Genomic DNA, 22,638 nt, shown 5'->3' on the forward strand with positions numbered 1-22,638 from the left:
TGCTGTTTTCACCTTCTGCATCTGTTTAGGAAAGTATGAATATGAAAAATGTATTGTGTATTATCATTTTTCACACAGTGCAAAGGGAGGACATGTACCCTGGCGAAAGTGGAAGATATGGCATGTTGAGTTATGACATTTGTATTCTCCGGACAGACTATTTCCAGTGTACATTTAGCAGTTACAAGACCTGAAGCTTTAAGTGGAATTTTCTCAGCTGTGGGTTGGCTCAGTACAGTGGGACGGTTGTGTTGTAAAGCTGTTGTGAGTAAGTGTCTCTGCTCATCTCTTGTCTGGTCCGTAATGTCAGTGGAGAGATGATATCATAATTATTTTAATGCGCTCCAGAACTCGCAGGCTAGCTTAGCGTGGAGTGAAGGGCGGCCATTGAGAGAAAGTGAGGGATGTCCGCAGGGCCTTCGGGGAGATAGAGGAGACAACATTGTGTGGCCGTGGAAGACAGATGGGATGATATTTTCCATGTGCTGCAGTAAATACAAGACAAGTACCCCCTCTCACAATGGCATGCTTTGACCACAGATACCCACAGATGTGGTCTGGGTGTGCTGTGGTCTCTTGTTAATTGGATCTGATCTGATTAATTGCATTACAGTCTGCGTGATGTACAGTATTTTTGGTCACGACACAGATCTTTATGATGATACATTTATTGATAAGGATTTTGACAGAAAGCAGGGCAGCTAGCAGGATGGAAGGATGGAGCACAGTGACATTACTATAAATATTTAATTTCGCCATGAGCTCATGACGGCAATCATAGCCGAAAACATTTTGTCATTATCTGTCTTTACGCCCGCTAGTTTTCTAGTTGACAAGTGGGGTCAACTGCTGTTGCTTTTCGGAATACATTATTATGCCCAATATCCATCATTCAAGCAATCAAGTGCCCCAATAAAACACCCACAGTCAACAGCCAAGTGTTAAATACCACATTCAGGGTCTGTTAAAACATTCCCACACTCAGCACTCTGTTAATGCTAGTTTTTTTGCCAGTTTCTCGCTATTCACAGTTTCCACATACCGATATTCGACAGTAGGCTATGAGTTCCATGTCATCTAACGCGAGGCCTGAAGTGAAGTCCCATAATGATTACGGCCCTTGTCAAGGTGTGTAGGACAAGGCAGCAGTGTGCAGGAGCAGGAATATGCCAAGATGTAGGTTAGCGTTAACAGCCTCTGTCATGGGCTGCTGGCCGAAGGCATGTCTGGTTCCCCTGAGCCTACAGCTACAGTAAAGCCTTCAGCTAAGCTAAATACACAACTCGCAGTTGGAAGAAAGGAGTTGCTAAGTTGCTAATCCACGACCCTTACTGCATTATGTGGTGTATCATGCACTGTGTAGGCTTGTACTGTAATAACATGCTTAACTGAGGGGAAGTTGCACTAAGGCCTCTTTTGTGTGATGGTTTTTCTTTCCTTTGATGTCTTTATTTTCCGGAATTGTTTAAAGTAGAAGTAGAAGAACTCTTACAGATGTAAGCTTAATTACAACACTAGTAGTATGATACTACATAGTTGAAACCCTATAATATCATACTACCAGTGTTGTAATTTCTGTAGGACTACTTCTACTACTACTACTTCTACTACTACTTTAAACAACTCTTTTCTCTCACTATGTTTTTTTCCCTGTACATTTTGACATCTTGTTAGGCATTGTCTCCTTCTGTTCAGCAGGCGAGTCTTGCTCCTTATGGTGGTGTGTCTACTAGAGATACAGTATATTTGTTTCTGAAGGTATATGGGCAGGATTGACTTGATATGGGCCAGTTTCTCAGTCTAATGGAGATATGACTTGTGTTATTCTTATTCTATCTTGACAGTTATTCTAAAATCAATGGAAGCGAAACGAATAAATAAATTAGAAAAACATCCTCGTTGCCTGTAATTGTATCGTCCCTCTAAGCAGTTGCGAACTTGTTGCTGTTGTTTTTTTTGGGGGGGGTGCATAGTTCTCTCATTTAGGCCAAGAGGGAAGAATTACTCAGGTTTATAGTTTGCTTGGCAACACCACTTGCATTTAAACATCCATTTACAGCCTCTTAACTGTCGAGGTCTGGTGAATTATGGTTCTTTCCCACATTTTTTATGAGAATAGCCTGTTAGCTACAGTAGCAATCTGTTATTCTATCTTCTGCTTTATCTGTTACCATGTCTCTATGTATCTTTGGGTACATCTACGTCAGATTCGGCATGCCTTCACACTGGGTGATGGTATAGGCATATCAACAACAGCAAGGTTGTGTTGAACCTTTCAGACCAAGAAGACACCCCCTCCCCCCCAGTCCAAAGGCAGTTGATTTGTCAACTCTCAAGACGAAGAGAGAGACATGATGTTGGATATTTGCATTATAATCCTGGCTTGGCCTCTGACAAATCTGCTGCAGACATCATGTTAATGGTACATGTATGTACCCAGATAAAGCCAAGAAAATGTCAGTATGACTGATAATCTGAGCATTATAGTAATATGACTTTGCTGTACCTCTTTGTACATTGGCATCGAAATTGAATTCTTGGTGTGTGTGTGTGTGTGTGTGTGTGTGTGTGTGTGTGTGTGTGTGTGTGTGTGTGTGTGTGTGTGTGTGTGTGTGTGTGTGTGTGTGTGTGTGTGTGTGACACCATTATCATTTTTGAATTTATTCTCCCTCAGTAGTTGCCATTTAATGTAGACTTTGCCTATATGTTGGTTTACAGAGTTATTTATGATAATATCAGTGCTGGAGATAGAAGAGACAACATTGTGTATTCATTTCTATTTATATTCCTTAATCTAAAGGTAATTGAAATGTTTGCACACTTCAAACCCCTATTCACACACACTTCATCATGCCAATTTTTATCTGGGTCTCTCTTCAGTTGAATTGGCGATTAATTGCAATTCATTTTATTTAATTGATGAATGTTTTAAACGACAATTAATTGATTAAAATGTTGACATCCCTACAGTTTGAGAAATAAATATGTTGTGGTGTTGAAGTCAACATTGGATGACTGACAAACACAACTGCGGTCAACATTGGATGACTGATAAACATAACTGCCATCACACTGCTGTGATATGTTCTTCCATTAACCAATCTCTGGCATGGCTGTCTGATTTATGGTCTGTGTACTTTGGCACTAATGAATATTTCACAACAAGCTGCTTCAATGTAATCTGTTTGTGTTGTTTTGTGTGAAGTAGTTCTCACAGAGTTGCTCAGCTTGGTTATGGCATTGAATGGAAAAGCTTGTGGTTTTTAGCGCAGCAGGTCAGGTCTTGAAGTTAAGTTATTCAAATGTATAAAGTGCAACCTTCTAGGAATGTCAGTTTACAACCAAATTTGACAGTGTCTATGATAGCAGGACAAATGGTACAATGATACACACACATATATGCGTGTTTGTTTGATTTAAAGGTTTGGATATTGCAACACTGAGTCCTGTCATGTTGCTTTCCCCTTTAGCTCTTGTAATGTCCTCTCCTCTTAATAGGTTAACACAAAGTTGTCCATTTTTGGCCTGTAGTGTGTTAGCAGTGCTGCCCTATTGGGGCTACACATGTATGCTTGTTAGCTCAACAGAAGGCTCATGAATTCATTAGTAATTCTTTTTATGTTGTATTTAACCTTTCTTTAACCAGGAAGAAGTCCAATTGAGTGACAGTGACCCTTATCCCAGACAGCCATGGCCAAGGCTATACCAAAATTGTTACACAGAACACTGTTGTTTAAATGTAACTACGACCTAGTACCTCTTGCATGTATAGTATACTGTATGCAATGATGTCTGTAGCATAAAACTCATCATTACACTACATAGTATGTTTCTGTGGGTATTTTTAAGTGGTTACTGTATGTGGTTGACAGTTTGGTTGCCGTTAAGTGAAGGGCCAGAATTACTAGGAGGAGACAATCTACTGTGTGTGCTTGATGTGTTGTGCACGTCTTCATTTTTTTTCGTCTTCAAACCACAGAGAGTGTAGCGAGACATAGTGGCAAACCTGTCATTTACTAGACTTTTTTTTGGACTTTTCCATAAATAGTGATTGATGGCATATTTTAGCTCGGTATGCACCTCTTGACAAAATGTATTGATGGATGCCCTCAGTAGGTGTTAGCTGAAGTGACAGAGCCATTCATTTTATGATGAATCGCTCTGGAATGTACCTTCATAGGAAAGGCATGGATTAGGTTTCATCTGCTATTAGGGGGATGGCTACCTTCATGAATCAGGAAACCGCTGTCTGTCCTCCCTGTCATTTCAACACTCATCCCTCCATATTTTGCCTCTACTTATCTCTGCTTCTGTCATGGGACTTCACTCTTGCCAACTTTGTTATGTATTATTTGCATTTGTACATATTTATCTCTCTGGGTGTTCTTGCGTGTGTGCGTGTGCATGTGTGTGTATGACTGTGTGTGCGACTCTGTGTGTGTGCGTGCGGTGTGTGTGCGTGCGTGCGTTCATTCACACATCGCTGTGGGAATATTCATAAATGTATCCAAACATGGCATTCATCATACATTAATAGAGTTATCAAGCCGCAGACCATCTTATGTGAATTATATAAGGGACTTGTTAAAAAGCTGGTGAAATTATGACTTTTAACTAACGAATCATCTGTTTGTTGTCGGGTAATGTGTTTGGCCCACATGCCTCGCTCAAGCCGGCCTAACCCTCGCTTGATAGATGTGCATTTACACTAGCTCTGTATGCACAGAGAGGTGATATAATTTTGGTAATGGCCAACCATCAGCGACAAGAGCTTTCCCTGTTGGACCTTTTGTTGACAAACGCTGAGAGCGATCACGGGGATGCCACGCCAGCCAGCAGACACCACTTTTCATGTACGTGAACAGAAAAAAGAAGCAGCCTCCCTCAAAGGTTTTTCCAAAATGGATCCAGTGCTGACACAGGGCTGACAGAACCAGATTTTAACAGATGCTTCAAGGGGACCTCGGCACCGTGAAATCATCCCTGTCCTGGGTCCAGAGCTCCACCCTCTAACTGCTGTATAAATAGATTCTCGTGACAGGGGTAATTCATCTCCGACCATGAAAACATCAACTTTAAAAGACAGCTTGTAGAGGCCCGGCCTGCTTGTTAGGGGCCAGATCAGCAGCCCAGATGCCGGGGATGTAAACTCATGAAGAGAAGATTAATTTATCTGTCATCCCTGACTTTGACAGTCGCAGTAAATCTGACTCAGACCCTGGTGTGTGTGTGTGTGTGTGTGTGTGGGTGCGTGTGAGGGGGAGAGAGAAATGGGGGTGAGGAGGGGGGCACTTTGGGGTCGAGGCTGAGAAGGGGGTGGAGATGGACAGAGATTCCAAATGGCGGATATTTGTGGTTGATATTTTAATCGTAAATAAAAGAATGAGCATGTTGTTTTTGTTTTCATCGTCTAATTAATAGTAGACCTATGAAGACTATGAATGTGCAAGTAAACCTGTGGTATAGGTTTTCATTATCAAAGGAAAAAACATTTGGCAATCATTTGAAATCTTCTCTTCCCTCTGTAGTTCTCCGTCCTTTGCCTCCTCCTCTTTTTTCCCCCTCTCTTGTTATTTTCAAGATGGCGGTCACGTAAAGTGCCCTGGAAAATGAATAGTGGGAGTGTCAGAAAAGCCATTTGCTGGTTGATTGATGGTAACAGGCGAGCCGTGGTGGCCATGTTGCCTGTGATCTGCAGCATGTGAACCGCGCTTGGTATTCCCCTTGGAAACAGTAGAAGTTTTTTAGAAGTTAATGTCACAGGCCTTTACATTAAACCGCCATACATCCTCAGCCCATGTGTGGGCCCGCGTCTTGTGTGAAATAGATTATGCATTGTAATGGAAAGTAGTGGACTATAAACAAAACGAGACCCATCTCCTCTCTCGGCGGTTAGGGAGCACATAAGTTACAACATGCCACATTTCTGCGTTTAGTCTGTGTTTCCCTAGTGATTCCTATTTTAGATCGCAGATGCATCTGTGAGATTATATGTGTTTAAAAAACAGTATATATGTAAAACGTTAGCCATAGCCTGGTCTTGGCTCATCCTTTCCTCCCAAATATTGAACTCATATCATTAGGATTAAAAACAACTTGAAGGATATTTCGTTTTAGTGTGCAATTTCTGCTGTAGCCTTGAAAGGAGGTTGCCGCACTCAAAAAGTCTATGAGGGAAGTAATGTTACTGAAGAGTTGTGAAGTCTCTTCCTGTTATTACAAGGACATTTCTTTAGTGCAGTTCAGTCAGTCTTGAAGGGCCCACGTTTTTTTGGAAACGTTTTCTTTTCCTGACACCGTGTGATTATTTTATTTCTCAGGGGAGGTGTAGAAGTTTCAAAATGTCCTGAAATGCACTTTTTGGGGTTCTTTAGTCACATCCCCTGTACTATTGTAATGCTATAAAAGGAACCCAATTAATTTTTAGGACAAGGCATCAGCAGAACTTATATAGATGCTTGATTGAAAATTGCAGTGGGGAAGTGACAACAAAATAGCGGTTTTGATCTAAATTTACATGCAAATTGAGTTTTTTTTGTCGTTGAATCTGTCGTCAGTTCTCGTCACAGAGCAGAGCAAGGCTTGGAGACTGGGATAAGGGGCTTGATTCATCAGGGGGAGGGGGAGGCCAAGGAGTCAAAGGAGCGAGGGCGGGGGATATTGTTAATTAGCATGTGGAAGAAAAATGCTTCTGACTGGAAGGTAACCCAGCCTTGATAAATGTAGTGACGCGACATCCCCTTTGCCTTTTGTCTGTCAGATGGAAACAGCTGGAGAGTTTAAAACTCCTTTCACCTTGTAGGAAATCAAAGATAATCCCAAGTTTGATGTTGAAAGGAAACTTTTCAGTTTCTGAAAACAAGCAGGAAAGGGGGTCACAATTTGTATGGGGCAATGGGGTTTAAGCTGTAAACCTCTCACAAAGACTTCTGACACTCTGTGCTTCCTCAAGCCTAGGAGAAGTCTTTAGAAGGTTCTAAGCACCTTCTCTGTGCTTGACTAAACCTTTTCAGAAATGGTGAGATAAAGAAACCACAAAGCCTAAAATATAAAACTTTAATTCTCTATTAGAGAAGAGTCCCACAGTCTATTTAGGAAACTTTCCAATTTCCCAAATGCAACTGATTTTAAAGTTTACCGGGAAGATTGAACTGTTTACTTGTCTCGATTTTATCTGATTCAACATATTTCTTTTTAGCAACAACAAGTTTTATGTACATGTACATGTAGTAGTGACCACAACAGATGCGTTATCAATTTTTAACGGTTTGAGTTAATAGTAGGGACGAATATGTTTAACTGCAATAACGCATGTGGAGTTCTTGAATGGTATTTGTATCAGCGTAACTTAATAAAGTCATAAAAGAGTCTCTCAGATGGTTTCCATTGAGCTGCACTAATGGATGCTGTGTTGGTGGTTTGAAATGAGCTGGCATGAGAGCTTAAAGATTCATTTGATCATTCTAATTTATATTGTCTCAGCAGATCCCAATCGTTTTGTAAACTAAATTCCTCAGATAAATTTGTTATGACATGTTCATAAAACCCATCATATGCATTGAGAGAAAAAATGGCGCAAGATGGATGCCTTGTATGCAAAGTGTGCATTTCATTTTGGTGACCTCTCTGCACATTTACATTTCATAAATGTGTCACGCCACACCCAAGATGGCAGTCATTCTGTTTGGGTTTAGTCTTAAAATTCCTGAAGTGTGTCTTCAGGGCCAGATTGCTTTCACTCGTGTGGAGGACAGCATAGCCTGTTCCACCTCTCTCTCCCTCCTCTGACAGATCTCTCCTTGTGACTTTTAGCATTGCCCATGTGCACATTTGCTTACCATAAGAATTTAATTTTCAGCTATAAGGTCTAGGGACTTGGCAGCGGATAGTTGGAGGGGAGAAAAAAAGCTGTTTCTTGGCAAAGCGAGGACCCCAGGATGATCTAGAGGTCTACCCTGGAGGGAAGGGTGAGCCCACATCAGGCCAAAGTGCTGTCATGCAGTGGAAAGATGATTAATTTCCTCCTGGTCTCCTTTTATTCCTGGAGAGTGCATGGATGCACACGGTAGCAATCAGTCAGATGGAAAGGTATTTGTCGTCGATGCATATGCAGATCTAGTTTCCTTTTTTCCCCCTCGAATACTTTGTGATCGATAATATAATGAGCGTAGCGATTATTGTTGAACATGGACATTTAATGTGGCAGAGCCTGAAGGCATTTGCTCAGTTTATTGAAAGCAAATGGCTACCTTCCCAGGAAAATGGTGAAATGACATTTCAAATATCTTTTTAAGTATGTTAAATACACTATAATCACATTTCCACATGGGGCAGCACCTGTTAAAACCCCGTAGCCTTGATAAACGTCCACTCTGTTGCTGTTCCTGGGCATGCAGCTTCGCACAGTAAGTGCACACACACACACACACACACACACACACACACACACACACACACACACACACACACACACACACACACACACACACACACACACACACACACACACACACACACACACGCACACACACACTCAGCCGTATGCGTAGCAGGGCTAGCAGTCTGTGTATAAACACACAGGTCAAAGCTGTCATCCTGAAAGCTGCCTCTCTTCCTCTTTTTCTCATATTATGCCTAGCTCATGAGAGAGAGAGAGAGAGAGAGAGAGAGAGAGAGAGAGAGAGAGAGAGAGAGAGAGGGAGAGAATTATACGATAAAAAACGAAAGGACGAAAACAAAAATATGAATGTGAAGAGAGCATTTTTTTTTAACATTAACACGCTTAACGACATAAACTATTCAAATGTCAGAGACGCTGCAGACACACAAACAGGGCCCTGGACCTGGACTGATCTCCCCTCACCTCACTGTTACAGAACAGAAGACAGTACGGGTTTGACAGGTCCAAGTGTCTGAGGCCAAGGAAATAATTGATAGCAGGGCTGCGTAGCCTGCCTGCATCCAAGGTCCTTTAGCAGTAATTGCAAGCAGAATCCGACTCTCTGATCTCACCAGTGGTATTCGCCATGCCAAAACAGGCCGGCTTTGACAGATTGCCTTCCTGCTGTAATAACTTAGGCATGTTCCCCCTTTTTCTCACACAAGGCCAATGCAATGCAGCCAGCCCTCTTCCACCACACCACAGAATGAACTGAATGATTATTTTATACACATTTTTTTTTGCTCGGGCTCGACTCGATTTCTGCCAGGCCACTCTCAAAATAATGGTTTTATTTTATAACTGCCAGCACTACTCAAGACATAGTTTTTCCCCCTTTCCACATGATTTTTTGTGGCAAACACAAGTGTGCGACCGACTGTGTGTTTGTGTATGTCAGTGAACACGTAATAGCAAAAAAAAAGGACATGGCTTAAAGGCAGCGAATGTGAAGAGGGGCAAAAACCTCCTCAAATTTTTATGACACGGTCAAACATTTTCATGAAGTGTTTAGCACCAAAAATATATTTATTTTCAGCTGTTTTGTTCCAGACTTCTTCTCACCAGCGGTGCTGGTGCCGGTGTGAGTTAGTGGGGCTCGTGTCGCTGAAAGACAGTCTGCAGGGCTCAGCGGCCATTTGAGCCACAGCCCTCTTCCTTTCTCAGCAGCAGCACTCCTCTGGAGCTGCCTGTCTGCGCCATAAAGCACTCAGGGATTTATTGTCAGCCGGCGTTTCCTTGATGGGATGTAATAATACTGTGCCTTTTTCACCTGAATCTCTCCCCCTCCCGCCTGCCGATGAGAGGGACCCCTGTGTGTCGCTCAGTGGTCGCCTCTGTTCTCCGGCATAGTTATAGGCCTGCCAGCACCACCCTATGGCTGTCCAAACAAGGTTTCACTGCAGGCGTCCGACATCAAAAAGATCGGTGCTTGGAGGCTTCTGGAAAGTGAGACTGCGGGATGTTTGGGTTTTATTTTTTATTTAGTTTCCGCAAATAAAAGGAACGGGGCGGAGGGTGCTTGGTGGTGGCAGCCGGTATTTTGGTTTTCATTGGTCGCCGTATTGGCCTGTCTCTTTCACTCATTACAGCTGGTAATTTATGGGCACTGCAGCGTTAAATGTACCATTCTTAACTCTTGTAGACTCTCACTGCTGGAAGGGGCGTGTTTGTTGTCAGGCGTTGACACGCTAAAATTGGACAAAGATTATCTTATAAAAAAATAGATGTTGCTCTCTGTGGTTGACCATGGTCAGACATGTCTGCCAGGTAACTTGATCGTTTGTGGAAAGTGTCTGTGTCAACACAAATAAACATGTGAATGAGGGGAGCTTATAATTAGAGGCTAGCATCATTTACGAGAGACATAGAGACAACAGTGTGAGTACTGTTGAACTGCCATTTAGTGATTCAGAGCTAATTCTCAAGTGGTGCTGTGGCGTATTTATAGAAAGCAGTGGGCCAAATGGACAATTAATAAAAAAAAGATCCCTTGAATTGACTTTACCTTCATGGCAGAGACAGGCAGTCAGGTCAAAAGGGGATAAAGAGTTCCCAACTGTGCCTACCCTACCCCGGGAGAATGCACAAGACAGATTGCCGCTCGCTTCACGCCGCTTTGAAACATCTAAACATAGAAATTTTAAAGGTGGACGCAATGTGAAAATGTAAATAAGCTTTATAGGAGCTGTGGGTCAGCTCAGGCTTTCGATTTATAGTTTTGGCATTCACCCTACGGCCATCATTCATTCCCCTCCCCTCCCTCCTCCCTTTAACTTGAGCCAAACCCCCGATCACAAGACCTTCGGCTGAACTACAGCTGACCTGCTGTATATCTGACCAGCTGGGCCTCCCGGGCCTTAATGAGAACCATGCAGTCTCTTTAATTGTGTGACTGTTGAGCTGGACTGTCACCCACCCACCTCTCCCACCCAGCTTACCCCCCCTGCCTTCAGCCCCTGTGTCTGTCTCTGGCATACACATCTGCCCCAACTGCACTGCACTGGTTTTGGATGGAGGGCGTTTCTGCCGCTCTGTGGAAGACATGTTGAGGCGTGGACAAGCTTCCTCCTTGCTGGTGGTGCATGATGGGTCATCTAGGGGGCTGATCTGATCTGGAGAAACTGCCGTAATTTCGGTTTAAAATAGGGCTGCACAATTAATCGAAAATAATCAAAAATCATGATAAATTAGTGAAATCGAAGTCGAAATTTTAATCGTGATTTAATCGTGGCAATAGTGACCTACCTTTGAGAGCGTCCTTGAAGCCAGAACATACTGACAGGCTGGTGTTTCTGGCCAGACATCTGTCCACCTAAGTTTCATGCTATTGCCTTTACATAATTATTACAATTAATTTTATTTTGCTCATCCCGTATATAGTTCATTCTTGGTTATATTTCATGTTAACCAAAATAATCGTGATTATGATTTTTTTCCATAATCGTGCAGCCCTAGTTTAAAATATGACACAAGGAATATGAGCCTGTAGCTCCTCTCAGTTCTACTGGAGAGGCAAAATACAATTACAAGAAAGACAAGGGATGAACTTATGTAAGTTAGCATGCCATAGTAAACATACCACTGAGCAAGTCTTACTGTACTTTGGTCATACTCGTAAAAAAATATTTGTTTATTATTTAGAAAATGTTCATGAAAAGATCCAATTTGGCAATAAGCAGCACAGTTTCAATGAGCAGCATACTTGCAATACCTACTCTAGCCACCATCCCACACAGTAGATCTTTCAAGAGTGGAAGAACACAGTTGTGTGTTCTGTTTCATACATCTGTACTTGCCAGTGAGTTACTGTAAAGATACCTGATCCTAGTAATTGCATTTAATTTAGTAATTTAGAAATTGGATTGCATAAAAAAGTCTTATTTAGTTTATTTAAGATAAACAGGCAGAGGGGTAGGTTTCTAGCATGGCTCAGCAACATTTTTACAAAGCCCCACATTTTTGCGCTCCAGGTCCTTAGAGTTGAATAATGACTGCCTTTACACAGAGTGTAACACTTAACTCTAAAGTCTACATATGGGTAAAAAAATATATTTTTGAGCTGAATTATAGTTATCCTCAGTTATGCACATAAGCAAGCAGTAGCCAGGCTCATGTAACCGTGCTGTAGCCAAGTCGTCTAAAAATATGTATACAGGAAACCGGGTGAGCTTAATACGGTGGCAGTGTGTGGTTTTGATTAAACAAGCTCTGTGGAAACGTATCCTAGGATCTGGAGTACTGATGTAGTATTATCCCTTGGGTATTTTCTGTTTAGTGCTTCTCACTTTTGATGTCTCACATGAAAAATAAATGGTTGTATGGTAGAGTGGTTTCACCTCTGACAATATCCATAATGATCTGTTTGTTCTTACGCTGGCACTTGTATGGTGGGGTCAGGCCTTGGAGAGAGCCGCATGGAAACCATCTTTGCCAGTTGGAAAAGGTGCACGCTAAAACATCACTTTATGTTGTACGTACTAAACCTGTGGCCGGCGTCGTTATGGACTCCCGTCATCATCAGCCTCTAACCATAAACTAACTGGAAGGAAGTGAAACTGACAGATGGAATAGCAGTAAGATATACACTTTTCTAACAGGAAATGGATATTTAATGGATTAGGTTTCATCAAGGGAAAACACTATTTCATGGCCCTTATTCTAGCATCACTTCAAATACTGTACCATTCATACTTAGGTAACCTATACCAACAATAAACAGGAGCAGGTATTGAGGAAAACATAACAAATAAAAGACAAAGAACAAAAAATGGGTTGCTTTCACCAAACTGGGCCCAGTAATGTTTTGGAGTACTCCTTGCTAATAGGAGCTTTCATTTTGCCCACCCGCCAAATCTAGGTCATGACTGCCTCTTCAACTGATGATGAATTGTTTGGTAGTCTAAAACTTATGCTCATCTCATATGGTTGATCCACAGTTGTGGAGTTTTTCCATTTATTTGTTTTTGGTAGTATAAATGAAAGTGATATTCCAATTGTCATTGCTATTCAACATCTGCATTTAGCCAATCACACATGCTAGCAGGGGGCAGCTATGACAACAGCTAATTTTACCGTAGTCATGGCGGAGGATGGAGGAGAGTGCTGATCTTTTTTTTTCAGCCGACTGTTAGGTGTACTGAGTTGAACCTGTGAACCTCTGGCTGCAATACAAGGCTGATGCCTTGACCATTACCCCACATGACTACCACATTATTTGTGTTCCTCACAATTGATCAAGTGGGAAAGCACACTGCACACAAGCACACTGCACTTTCTGCACTAAACCCAAACATACACACACTGACACACACACACACTGACACACACACACACTGACACACACACACACACACACACACACACACACACACACACACACACACACACACACACACACACACACACACACACACACACACACACAAAGACGCACACCGCACCTTCTACCTGCACTAAACACACACACACACACACACACACACACACACACACACACACACACACACACACACACACACACACACACACACACACACACACACACACACACACACACACACACTGCTGCTGGTGTACTTGATAGACCTTTTTAATATTTATTTTTCTTCAAAATGCTACTATTACTATGTCAGAACGCTATAAAGGACTTTTAGGAAAAGCACAAAAGCACAACAATTACCTCCTCTTAATGTATGTTCTCTACAAGTCTTCTGTTGTCCAGTCTTGCACTTTAAATGTCTGTATGAGTACTGTCTATGTCCATACTGTCCTAAGTCCATGTATAAGTACTGTCTATGTCTATACTGTCTATGTCCTTACCTAGCTTAGTCTATGTTTGCATGGGAAAGCAAGAAATGTAATTTCAAATTCTTTGTATGACCAGTGCATGTAAAGAAATTGACAATAAAACCTACTTGACTTGAAAGAAAAAGAAACGCTTAACCAGTTAGCCACTGTTTATCTGTTTCTCCAACCTACATCCTATTTCCCTGCAAGGTAATCTGTTGTTGAACCATTGTGAAGTGAAAGTGTTGAGGCGCCCATTCTCATTGACATCACCTCACAGAAGGGTAAGGTTGAAGGGTGGGGTGGGGGTTATTGGGATGACAGTGGTGGGACGTGGCTCTCGGCCCTTGCTTTGTAGATAAGAGTTCACACACACACACACACACACACACACACACACACACACACACACACACACACACACACACACACACACACACACACACACACACACACACACACACACACACGCAAACTCTGGCATTCGAATATGAAGGGCCACCTGCCTGGATTGCTCTCCACCCTCCTTTGATCTCGGTGACAGTTTTACGGCATTACCGGGATTGTCATGGTTAATCCTTCCTTCGCTTAGCTGGTTCTGTTTGTCCCAGCCAGGGGCCCTTCCCTGGCCGCCTTTGGGGGCGATACAGTAGGCTAAACCTTAATCAAACAACCTGGTCGGGGCTGCTGTGAGGTGAACCTTTTCAAGCGGTCCACGGAAAGGTCAACCGAAGGGCCTCCTCGTCCTTACACGCGAGCGTTGCGTTAGGTTGTGTAGTTCCCTTGAAGCTCACAGCAGAGGGATGGATTTTGTTTTAAAGAGCCATCTTTTTATGCTGTGTAACTAAGCCTAGACAATTGTATTAGAGAAAGGTTACTCTCATTGAATGTCCTCACAAAAATCCATATGTTGTAAGCAGCATAGTCAAGCGTAATGTCGTTATGGCTCTTCAAGTAGGTTACATCAGTGGGCTGACTAAGTGGATTTGCTGCACTTTCCAGCTGATTTAGTCATCTGTCTCGGCCTTGTGAACTGGCGCTCTTGTTATTTTGCTACTGGGTAATAGTCACTTCCGCTCCTGTCCATATTTGTACCCAATGTATTGTTTCAATAAAAACGGGGGTAAAACAACATTTGACTATACTGTTGATGATCTAAAAGACTTGGGTGTTGTGGATTCTTGTTAAACATGTTGGTTCAATATTATGATGCACATCAACCACTAAAAATCTTTCTATAGGCCGACAATATTTACCATAGGCCTATTTCATAATATTTCATCAAAGGATCATAGTCTAACTTATTAACCTCTTTTTTGTTTTTGAACTACTTTTGGCCAAGCGGTACCAGCTTTCAGTATTTTTGGAGAAAGATTTTACTGTGCATTTTATTTTGGATAAATTTCACCTAGATGCATTATATATATATAATTCTATTAATATTGATGTGTACATTGATGTGTAAAAAAGTCCAATGGATCAACACGGAATCATGGCTCAAACAAATGAGCCATCAGGCCTGTAAATGCCAGAGACAGCTCATCGAGAATTATTAACCAGTTTTCTGCTTGTCATTCCTATTGATTTTTTTCCACCACATAGTTTATTTCTCACTGTAAAATACACACCGGCGGGAGACGATTTACAACTCTGGAAGACCTTGCCTGCCAGCCAGGCAGCTAGGCCTGCCATTACGAACAGATGAAAGCTGGAGGGGGAGCCGTGCACTGGTGGAGCATGGGATATTGTTTAAATACCGTAAAAAAGGAGCCCCGCTCATTTGCACAGCTAGAGCCGCTGTGGCAGGAAAGTACTGCTGCTTGTATCCCCACCCGTGTGGAGCAGGTGGTGTTACTTTAATATCGGCGTAAAACAAAATTGCAAAGATGATTCCCCACCCGCTCAGTTCTTCGCTTTTATAATCTCTAAATGAGACGATTGGTAGCCCCCGTCGGCAAGAAAATGGCACCTCCCAGGTTTTTTTTTTATTCAAAGTTGACCAGGGGGATGAGAACAAGAGGAGATTTTTTGGCAAGAGTGGTGTGCAAGCCATCGACTCTCCCTGAGACAGTGCTGTCAGAGGAGGAGGAAAAAGCTTTTTTCTCCCTTCTCTCTCCTTCTTTTTTTTCTCCCTTCCTCCTCCTCCCTTCCGAATTACCTGCTGGGTCCGAGCTCTTTTATGCTCTTGTTGTGACAGGTAGATTTATAAGGCTTGAAATTTGTACAAATCAGTTGTCATTCACAGCGAGCTGTCAATGTGTCAAGCTGTCGGGCCCGCTGTGAAGGGGGATGCCAGAGGGGGGGTGGGGGTGGGGTGGGCGGGGATGTGTGCGCGAAGGGGGCAACCGCCGAGAGAAGAAAATGAGTTCAAACAGAGCTGAAACGGAGCTCCATTCTCCACTCTCTCTGCCCCTGTGGAGCCGCCATTGATTTTCCTTGATGTCGAGCAACAGCGTGCCCGAAATGACATGCCTCCTCACCAATCTGGAGATGCTTGTTTATTGTCTTTTAAATGGCAGGAAATCATTTTCTGGGGGGGTGAGGGAGAAAAAGTTGAATGTTTGGTAGCCCTGCTATTTTTTTCCGCCATTTCTCTCTCGGCTGTGTGTTGTGAATGGCCGTGCATGTCTTTTAGGAGCTGTCCCCCTGTACGCGGGGCCTGTGTTTAATGGGGAGCCATGCTGTTGTGTTGATGGGCATGGCTGTCTCGCTCGCTTCTGTGGACACAGCGTGATGCAAAGCCCCCTCGACAGGGTTAGCAGGGGCCAGCTGCTACAGCCGGATGAGGTGTTGCTGATAAAAAAAAACAACAGCCTGGCAGGGGAAGGTGTCTCCAGGCACACCTTTTGACGGGTTGCTAACAAAAATGTGTTTGTTTTTACAGACACAGGAACAGTGCTTTAACTATGACACAATCGATACGGCCCCGGTCATACAGAGTCACTCTGGCCTCCACCAGAGATGTCATTATATTTCGATTCAAATTGTGCTGGCGGTCAGTCGCTTTTAGTCCCAGTGGTCATTGCGCTGGAGCAAGGAACTGTTTATAGAGTCAGTGTTAGCTGACTGAAGTTGACATTTTGACAACACTGCTGAGCTAAACACCGTTTTTAATGATGCAATATTAGCTGTGGAAGTCTGACCACTTGCTCTCAAGGTTTCGGAACAAACCTGCCATGTCATAATATCCTGAAATTGTAGCATTTTTAAACATATAAATCTCAGTCCTTCTGAGTAATATTAAGCTGGGTATTCCTCCTGAACACATATGTTTGACTCTACCATGGTTTGTTGCGCTCATGTGCTCAAGTTATCTACCCATACTGATGTTGTTGGTAACCTACATCACAAAGACATACTATAAATGTACAATCAAGAGCCATGCAAACAAAGCACAGAATAGTTTCAAGTATGTTTATTTAACCTTCATACTGTATCAGGAGTTTCCCCCAAATCCTGGATACTCACGTACACAGTAAAAAAAAAAGGCAGTGTTCATTCAACACATGGCGAGTACTATGGGATGAAATACACTCTAGAAGGTGTCAAATCCACTCTTTGAGTGTTGAATTAACTCCGCAAAAATAACTGTGTAGCATCTGATTAGAATAGCACAATGGCTGTCTACGTACAGTACTACCCCACACTAATGCACATTTGGCTGGATGAGTATGGAGCACTGTAGGCATGCTAGCTCTCTAGATGTTGTATCGTCTAGCTCATGTCAGAGTGCTATGTAGCCGTGAGGCTTCTAGTTCCTATTGGCTTCTGCATGCTCCCAACAAAGCATAGCCCAAAGCTACAGTCTGGCAAAGTGCATCTAGGTTCATTCCAAAGGTCTGCCAGGCCTCATAGAAACCAACCAGAGTTTGTCACTGCATCATTCCTTGGAAGCGTAAAATAACTTTTGGAGATTTCAGAATAACTTAGAGTGAATTGGGGTTCAGATTTGTGCACACACCAGTCATGTCCTCTCGAAGGTTGCACTCAACAGTAAACTCCTACAGGCACATGGTGGACTCCAAGGATGATGGGAATTTTGGCACAGGGTCATTGTGTGATATGTTGCTGTATGAAAGCCTAGTAGAATAAAGCCTCGACTCTCCTCTGGTCGTTTGACAACTCATGTTTGTATACAAACTTATATACAGAAAAGTTCCACAAAATAAAAACACAACACTACAAGTTTTACTCCAATGTATGGTCTGAGCAGCAGCCTTGAGTTGTGTTTATCTGTTGATCTGTGAGTATGTATTGCTAAAAGGAATTGGGTTGGATTGAGGACCGCGGGGCGCAGTATGTGAACTTCTGCTGTGAATTGAACATATTGCAAGCTCGGGGCCCTTCCTCCTTTTTTGGTCCTGTGGCATAGGGGCTGTGGGGTACCAGAGCACCTGAGGCCAAATAGAAGGGGTTGTTAGCAGAATTTAGTTTGAGAGCTCACTAATTCGGGATGTGAAGCCTTCATTACTCTCTATACGGATCGGCTGCTAAAATACCTTTACCCTGGCCTCCGTCCAAATGGCACTTCATGCACATCTGGGCTGCTGGCTATAGTAGCACTTTAATTAGCTTGATTGAATATTTCAACCCCCCCACCCTCTCTCTATGCTCTCTCTCTCTATCTCTCTCTCTCTCTCTCTCTCTCTCTTTCTCTCTCTCTCTCTCTCTCTCTCTCTCTCTTTCTCTCTCTCTCTCTCTCAAAGCCTTCGTCACTGATCCATCATATTCTGTACAGCAAAAAAAAAAACAGAAGTGATCTAAAACAGAAGTGTATCAGGGGACAATGAAAGGAAGGTGACACCTTGAGCAGGTAAAAAATTAATCAGAAGGCTTTTGTCGGCGTCGCCATTAGCATCTGGCAACGCGTGGCCCCGGTGCTGCTGAGCGTGAGAAGTCCACGGAGAGGAGCGGGCGCAACGCAGCCGAGTTTGTCTTGTAAAAGCGCAGCTGTCCAAAACATGACAGCTACAGCATTAGTGGGGCCATTAAGAGGTGTAGAACATTTCCAGGGGAAATGATTTGAAAAATGACAATGCAGGCTCCTGTGCAATATTAATTATGACACACAAGCCAGGCAAATAAGTTAGATCAGCTGGTGCGGAACACCGTAGGACTTGTCTTATCTCGTCTTGGCGTTCTGGTGAAGCATTTAGTGTGACTGATTATATGCAGGCTGTCAACTATTTGTTCCTTTGTAGTGTCAGTGCCTGCTTGTTAAAATCCTGTTAGGTGTACGAGTGTGTTATAGAGAGAGAGAGAGAGAGAGAGAGAGAGTATGAGTTAGTGTGGGCCACTGTGCGTACAATACATAATTTCACGAGCTGGCTGTAATATGCATGGCGTGCCTATTGTAGTTTGGATAAATTTGACAAATGTACTATTTTCTTTTGTGCTTTCTGTATCTATCCATCTCTCTTTTTTGTCGGTTGCCCTCTGAGGGTATTCATGAGGTCACGCAGCTGGGCTGGCCTGGATATGGTGGTCACTGGTAAACCATTAAGTGTGGCTATTACCAGGGCAGCTTTGATTTGCAAATAGTCTCTGTGTTCTTGTTTCCTTTTGACTTTTAAATGTGCTTGCTTGGAACTTACTAGCTTTGGCAAAGTGCTTGCATGTGATGGGCATGATCCTATGTTTAGCATATCAATCTGCTTGTTTGTTTTCTGTCAACAGCACGTCCTCGTCAGAGTTTTTTCTTGGTATTCTCCTTTTAAAGGGAATCAAGCTCGTTTCATTCACATGGTTAAGTTGATGGTAAATATGAATCTCATTTGTGATGTTCCCAGGCATGTTTTTGTAAGTAGAAAGGCCACTTAATCGAGTTTAATTGTTCACGCTATCAAGACTTAGCAAGCACTATTTGTGTGCTTTTGATGTTAATCAAGAACATATTGTGATACTTGAAAATGTTTTTTCCCTTTTTCTTTAATTATATGTCGAAGGAAAGAGTGCCACGGATATTTTTAAAGGGGGGAAGAAACACAACTGAACTGAATCTAACACAACTGTCTGAAGCCATGTAGTCTTCAGCTGATCCTGGACAAAGAACGAAGGCTGTGATGACAGACAAGTATTTTAATGAGTTTAAGTGTGAATAAATCACAATGCCTTCACTTCTTGCTCTTTTTATTTGAATTAGCTCCCTTAAACACATTAGGCCAATAAAACCGGGGGGAGAGCAAACGATGGCAAAATGGTGGGGCCCCGTTGCAACATATTGTTTTATTCCCCGTTTCTCTGTGCTCATTTTGTCTGTTTGGCGACTAGCATCTGTTGTTTAATAGGAAATTAATTTGCAGCCCTCCCAGTAAATCAGGCATGTAAAACAAAAACCTGAACACACCAACTAATTAAAATCAAAGGGGGCTGAAATCCATAATGGGCCGCCTTCACTCAAAACGGCTACTTTAATTGGTCGTAAATAAACTCTTGCTGTTTTTGTGTGAGTTGTAAACAGCTGAATGCTTCAATTAACCAGAAACGCTCCGGCAGCCAACGGTATCTTAAAGGGGAGCTAGGGCTGCAGAGGCGCTGGATGTGGAGACATATGGATGTGATCTGTGTCGGCCCCCTTTTTTTTTAGGGCAGGGTAGGGTGCGTGAGAAGGGAAGATATTTAAGCATGTGTAATATTATAGCGACTCATAAATAAATGGTTACCGCTTTGGTGCTTAAAAAAGTTTTCATTAAAAGCTCGGGCCTGAGTTTTGTTATTGACACCAGGGGTTGCATAGGCCCTACGTATATGTATGTGGGGGGAGACGATGCCGGAAAATTTATCAGTGTGCTTTTCCTCACCTAATAAATCATCTAAACAGGGGAGGAACCATATGGCAAGATAAGACCTTGAAAATGGGGTCTTCAGTGCGCTGGGAGTCAGGTTGCCTCAAATCAAGAGGATGATCATGGTGTGTTTTCACCATTGCCGCTCTCTCTCTCTCTCTCTCTCTCTCTCTCTCTCTCTCTCTCTCTCTCTCTCTCTCTCTCTCCCCTCTCCCTTCCCTTCGTTGGAATATCTTGCAGTTATTTTACACACAATTTTCTTGTTCACCTTATCACCTTTTTGTCACTTGTTTTTTTTCCTTCTCTTTGCCAAGGAGAAAGAGCGAGACTAGCAATTCCACTGTGTAAAGGACTAGGTGTAGATAAGCCTGCTCCCTCCCTCCCTCTCTCTCTCTTCCCTTCCCTTCCCTTTCCCTCCCTTCTCTTCCTCCTCTACCCCTCCCTCACTACCTATCTCTTCCCTTCCTTTTCCCCCTTACCTCTTCGTCCTCTTCCCTCCCCCCTCCTCTCTCTTCCCCTTTCCCCCTTTCTCTTCTTCCTCTTCCCTCCCTCCCACGTCTGCTGGTGTACTGGTTGCAGAGAGAGAGAGAGAGAGAGAGAGAGAGAGAGAGAGAGAGAGAGAGAGAGAGAGAGAGAGACAGAGAGACAGAGAGAGAGAGAGAGAGAGAGAGAGAGAGAGAGACAGAGAGAGGGGTCCAGGGAGGTGCACCCCAGCCTGATGGGAAGGGATGATATATGTAGCGGCTGCGTCCCGGCTCTCCTCTGGCCCTTTGTCATTAATCATGGCCATTAGCTCTCCCCTCTCAGCTGCCTTGTCTTGAGCAGGGCTATCAGAAGCCACCCCTCTTTTCTCTCTCATATCCCACACCACCAGGAAAAGGGCCTAATATGTTCCTCTCACTGTCAGTTGTTTTTTTGCACCACCTCCCCCCCTCCTCCGCCAACCAAGTGATGCAAAATCTTGGTTGACTTCAGGAAAATTGACTTAAGAATATAGCCTCTAATGACGTGTGAATCCACACACAGCATTAAACACACATGACGACACCAACTGGACATTATCGAGGAACCTTAAGCTGAAAATCTTTTGCCAGCAGTGTTTCTGTTTACTAGACTGCAGTTGTAACCTCATTTGTGTAAGACATTGGCCAATATTTTTTTCTGGACATTTTAATGTCTGATGTATTTTACTTTATGTGCACAGACAGATTTAGCATTATAAAATGTGTCAAGATATTAGCTGTTACCTTATTTTCATAGCGAAAAAGCCTTTGTTTGCTTTTCCAAAGTCCTAAGAAAAAAGGTGTGGGGAATGGTGGACAAAGCTGCCAAAAAGGTGGTTGCCTTTGTCTGCTCCGAGTGGCTGTGGTGTGGGCCCCCAGATCGTTCCCATTGTCTGGCTTAATGAGAATAAACAACTGGCCACCGGGCTGACCATCAGATTTAATAGAGATATATCGCCAGGTGCTGGCTTGGAGACTCCCACTTCGGCTTCCCAAACTCAGACTGACAGTTATACTAAAGCCCCATCAGCTGGGCCCCCGTTCTAAAGCACACAGACCACTAACGACCAATGGATTTGCAGACAATTGTTTCTTCTTTCCCAATGCATCATGCTTACTCTGTGAAATTATTGCTGGCTGTAATACGCCATTATTATTAAGACATACTGCTTTTTCAAACACAAACAGAGTCGTATTGATTTACTAGTGAGTGTGCTGCTTGGGAAGAGCGAGAAAAAAGCTTTTTTGTGGGCTGCTGTTTTACTTACCTCCCCAGACTTCTGTAATGAAATAGAGTGAAGATGCAAGATCATACATTATATTGCCTTCCCTTGCTCTCGTCTCTATGTTCACTTCATTGCATGTAATTGCAGATTTAGTAGGAAAAAGTACACGTTAACATGTATATATCAGCAATTGCTGTGGAAGGGGCTTACATTTAAATTTCTTGCAGTGGCATAATATGAATAAAAAATTGCTTCATTTTTTTCCACCATGACATATTGGTATTCTACTCCAGAACCCCCCTGGTGCTAATATGAAATGCTTCTGCAGTAGGATGCGTTGCAGGTACCTAAAACATCCTTCTCACAAGGGCTGCGTCTAATTTGAAGAGATGTATTCC

The 22,638-nt window shown here is 42.9% G+C and overlaps 1 protein-coding gene across 1 annotated transcript in view; it reads left to right on the top strand.

The window, feature by feature from the left end:
- Positions 1-22,638, top strand: part of lrmda (leucine rich melanocyte differentiation associated) — a 264,754-nt gene that overhangs the window by 17,814 nt on the left and 224,302 nt on the right. The gene's annotated exons all lie outside the window — the stretch shown is intronic.

Source organism: Engraulis encrasicolus, chromosome 24, assembly GCF_034702125.1.
Source record: "Engraulis encrasicolus isolate BLACKSEA-1 chromosome 24, IST_EnEncr_1.0, whole genome shotgun sequence".
Taxonomy (NCBI): domain Eukaryota; kingdom Metazoa; phylum Chordata; class Actinopteri; order Clupeiformes; family Engraulidae; genus Engraulis; species Engraulis encrasicolus.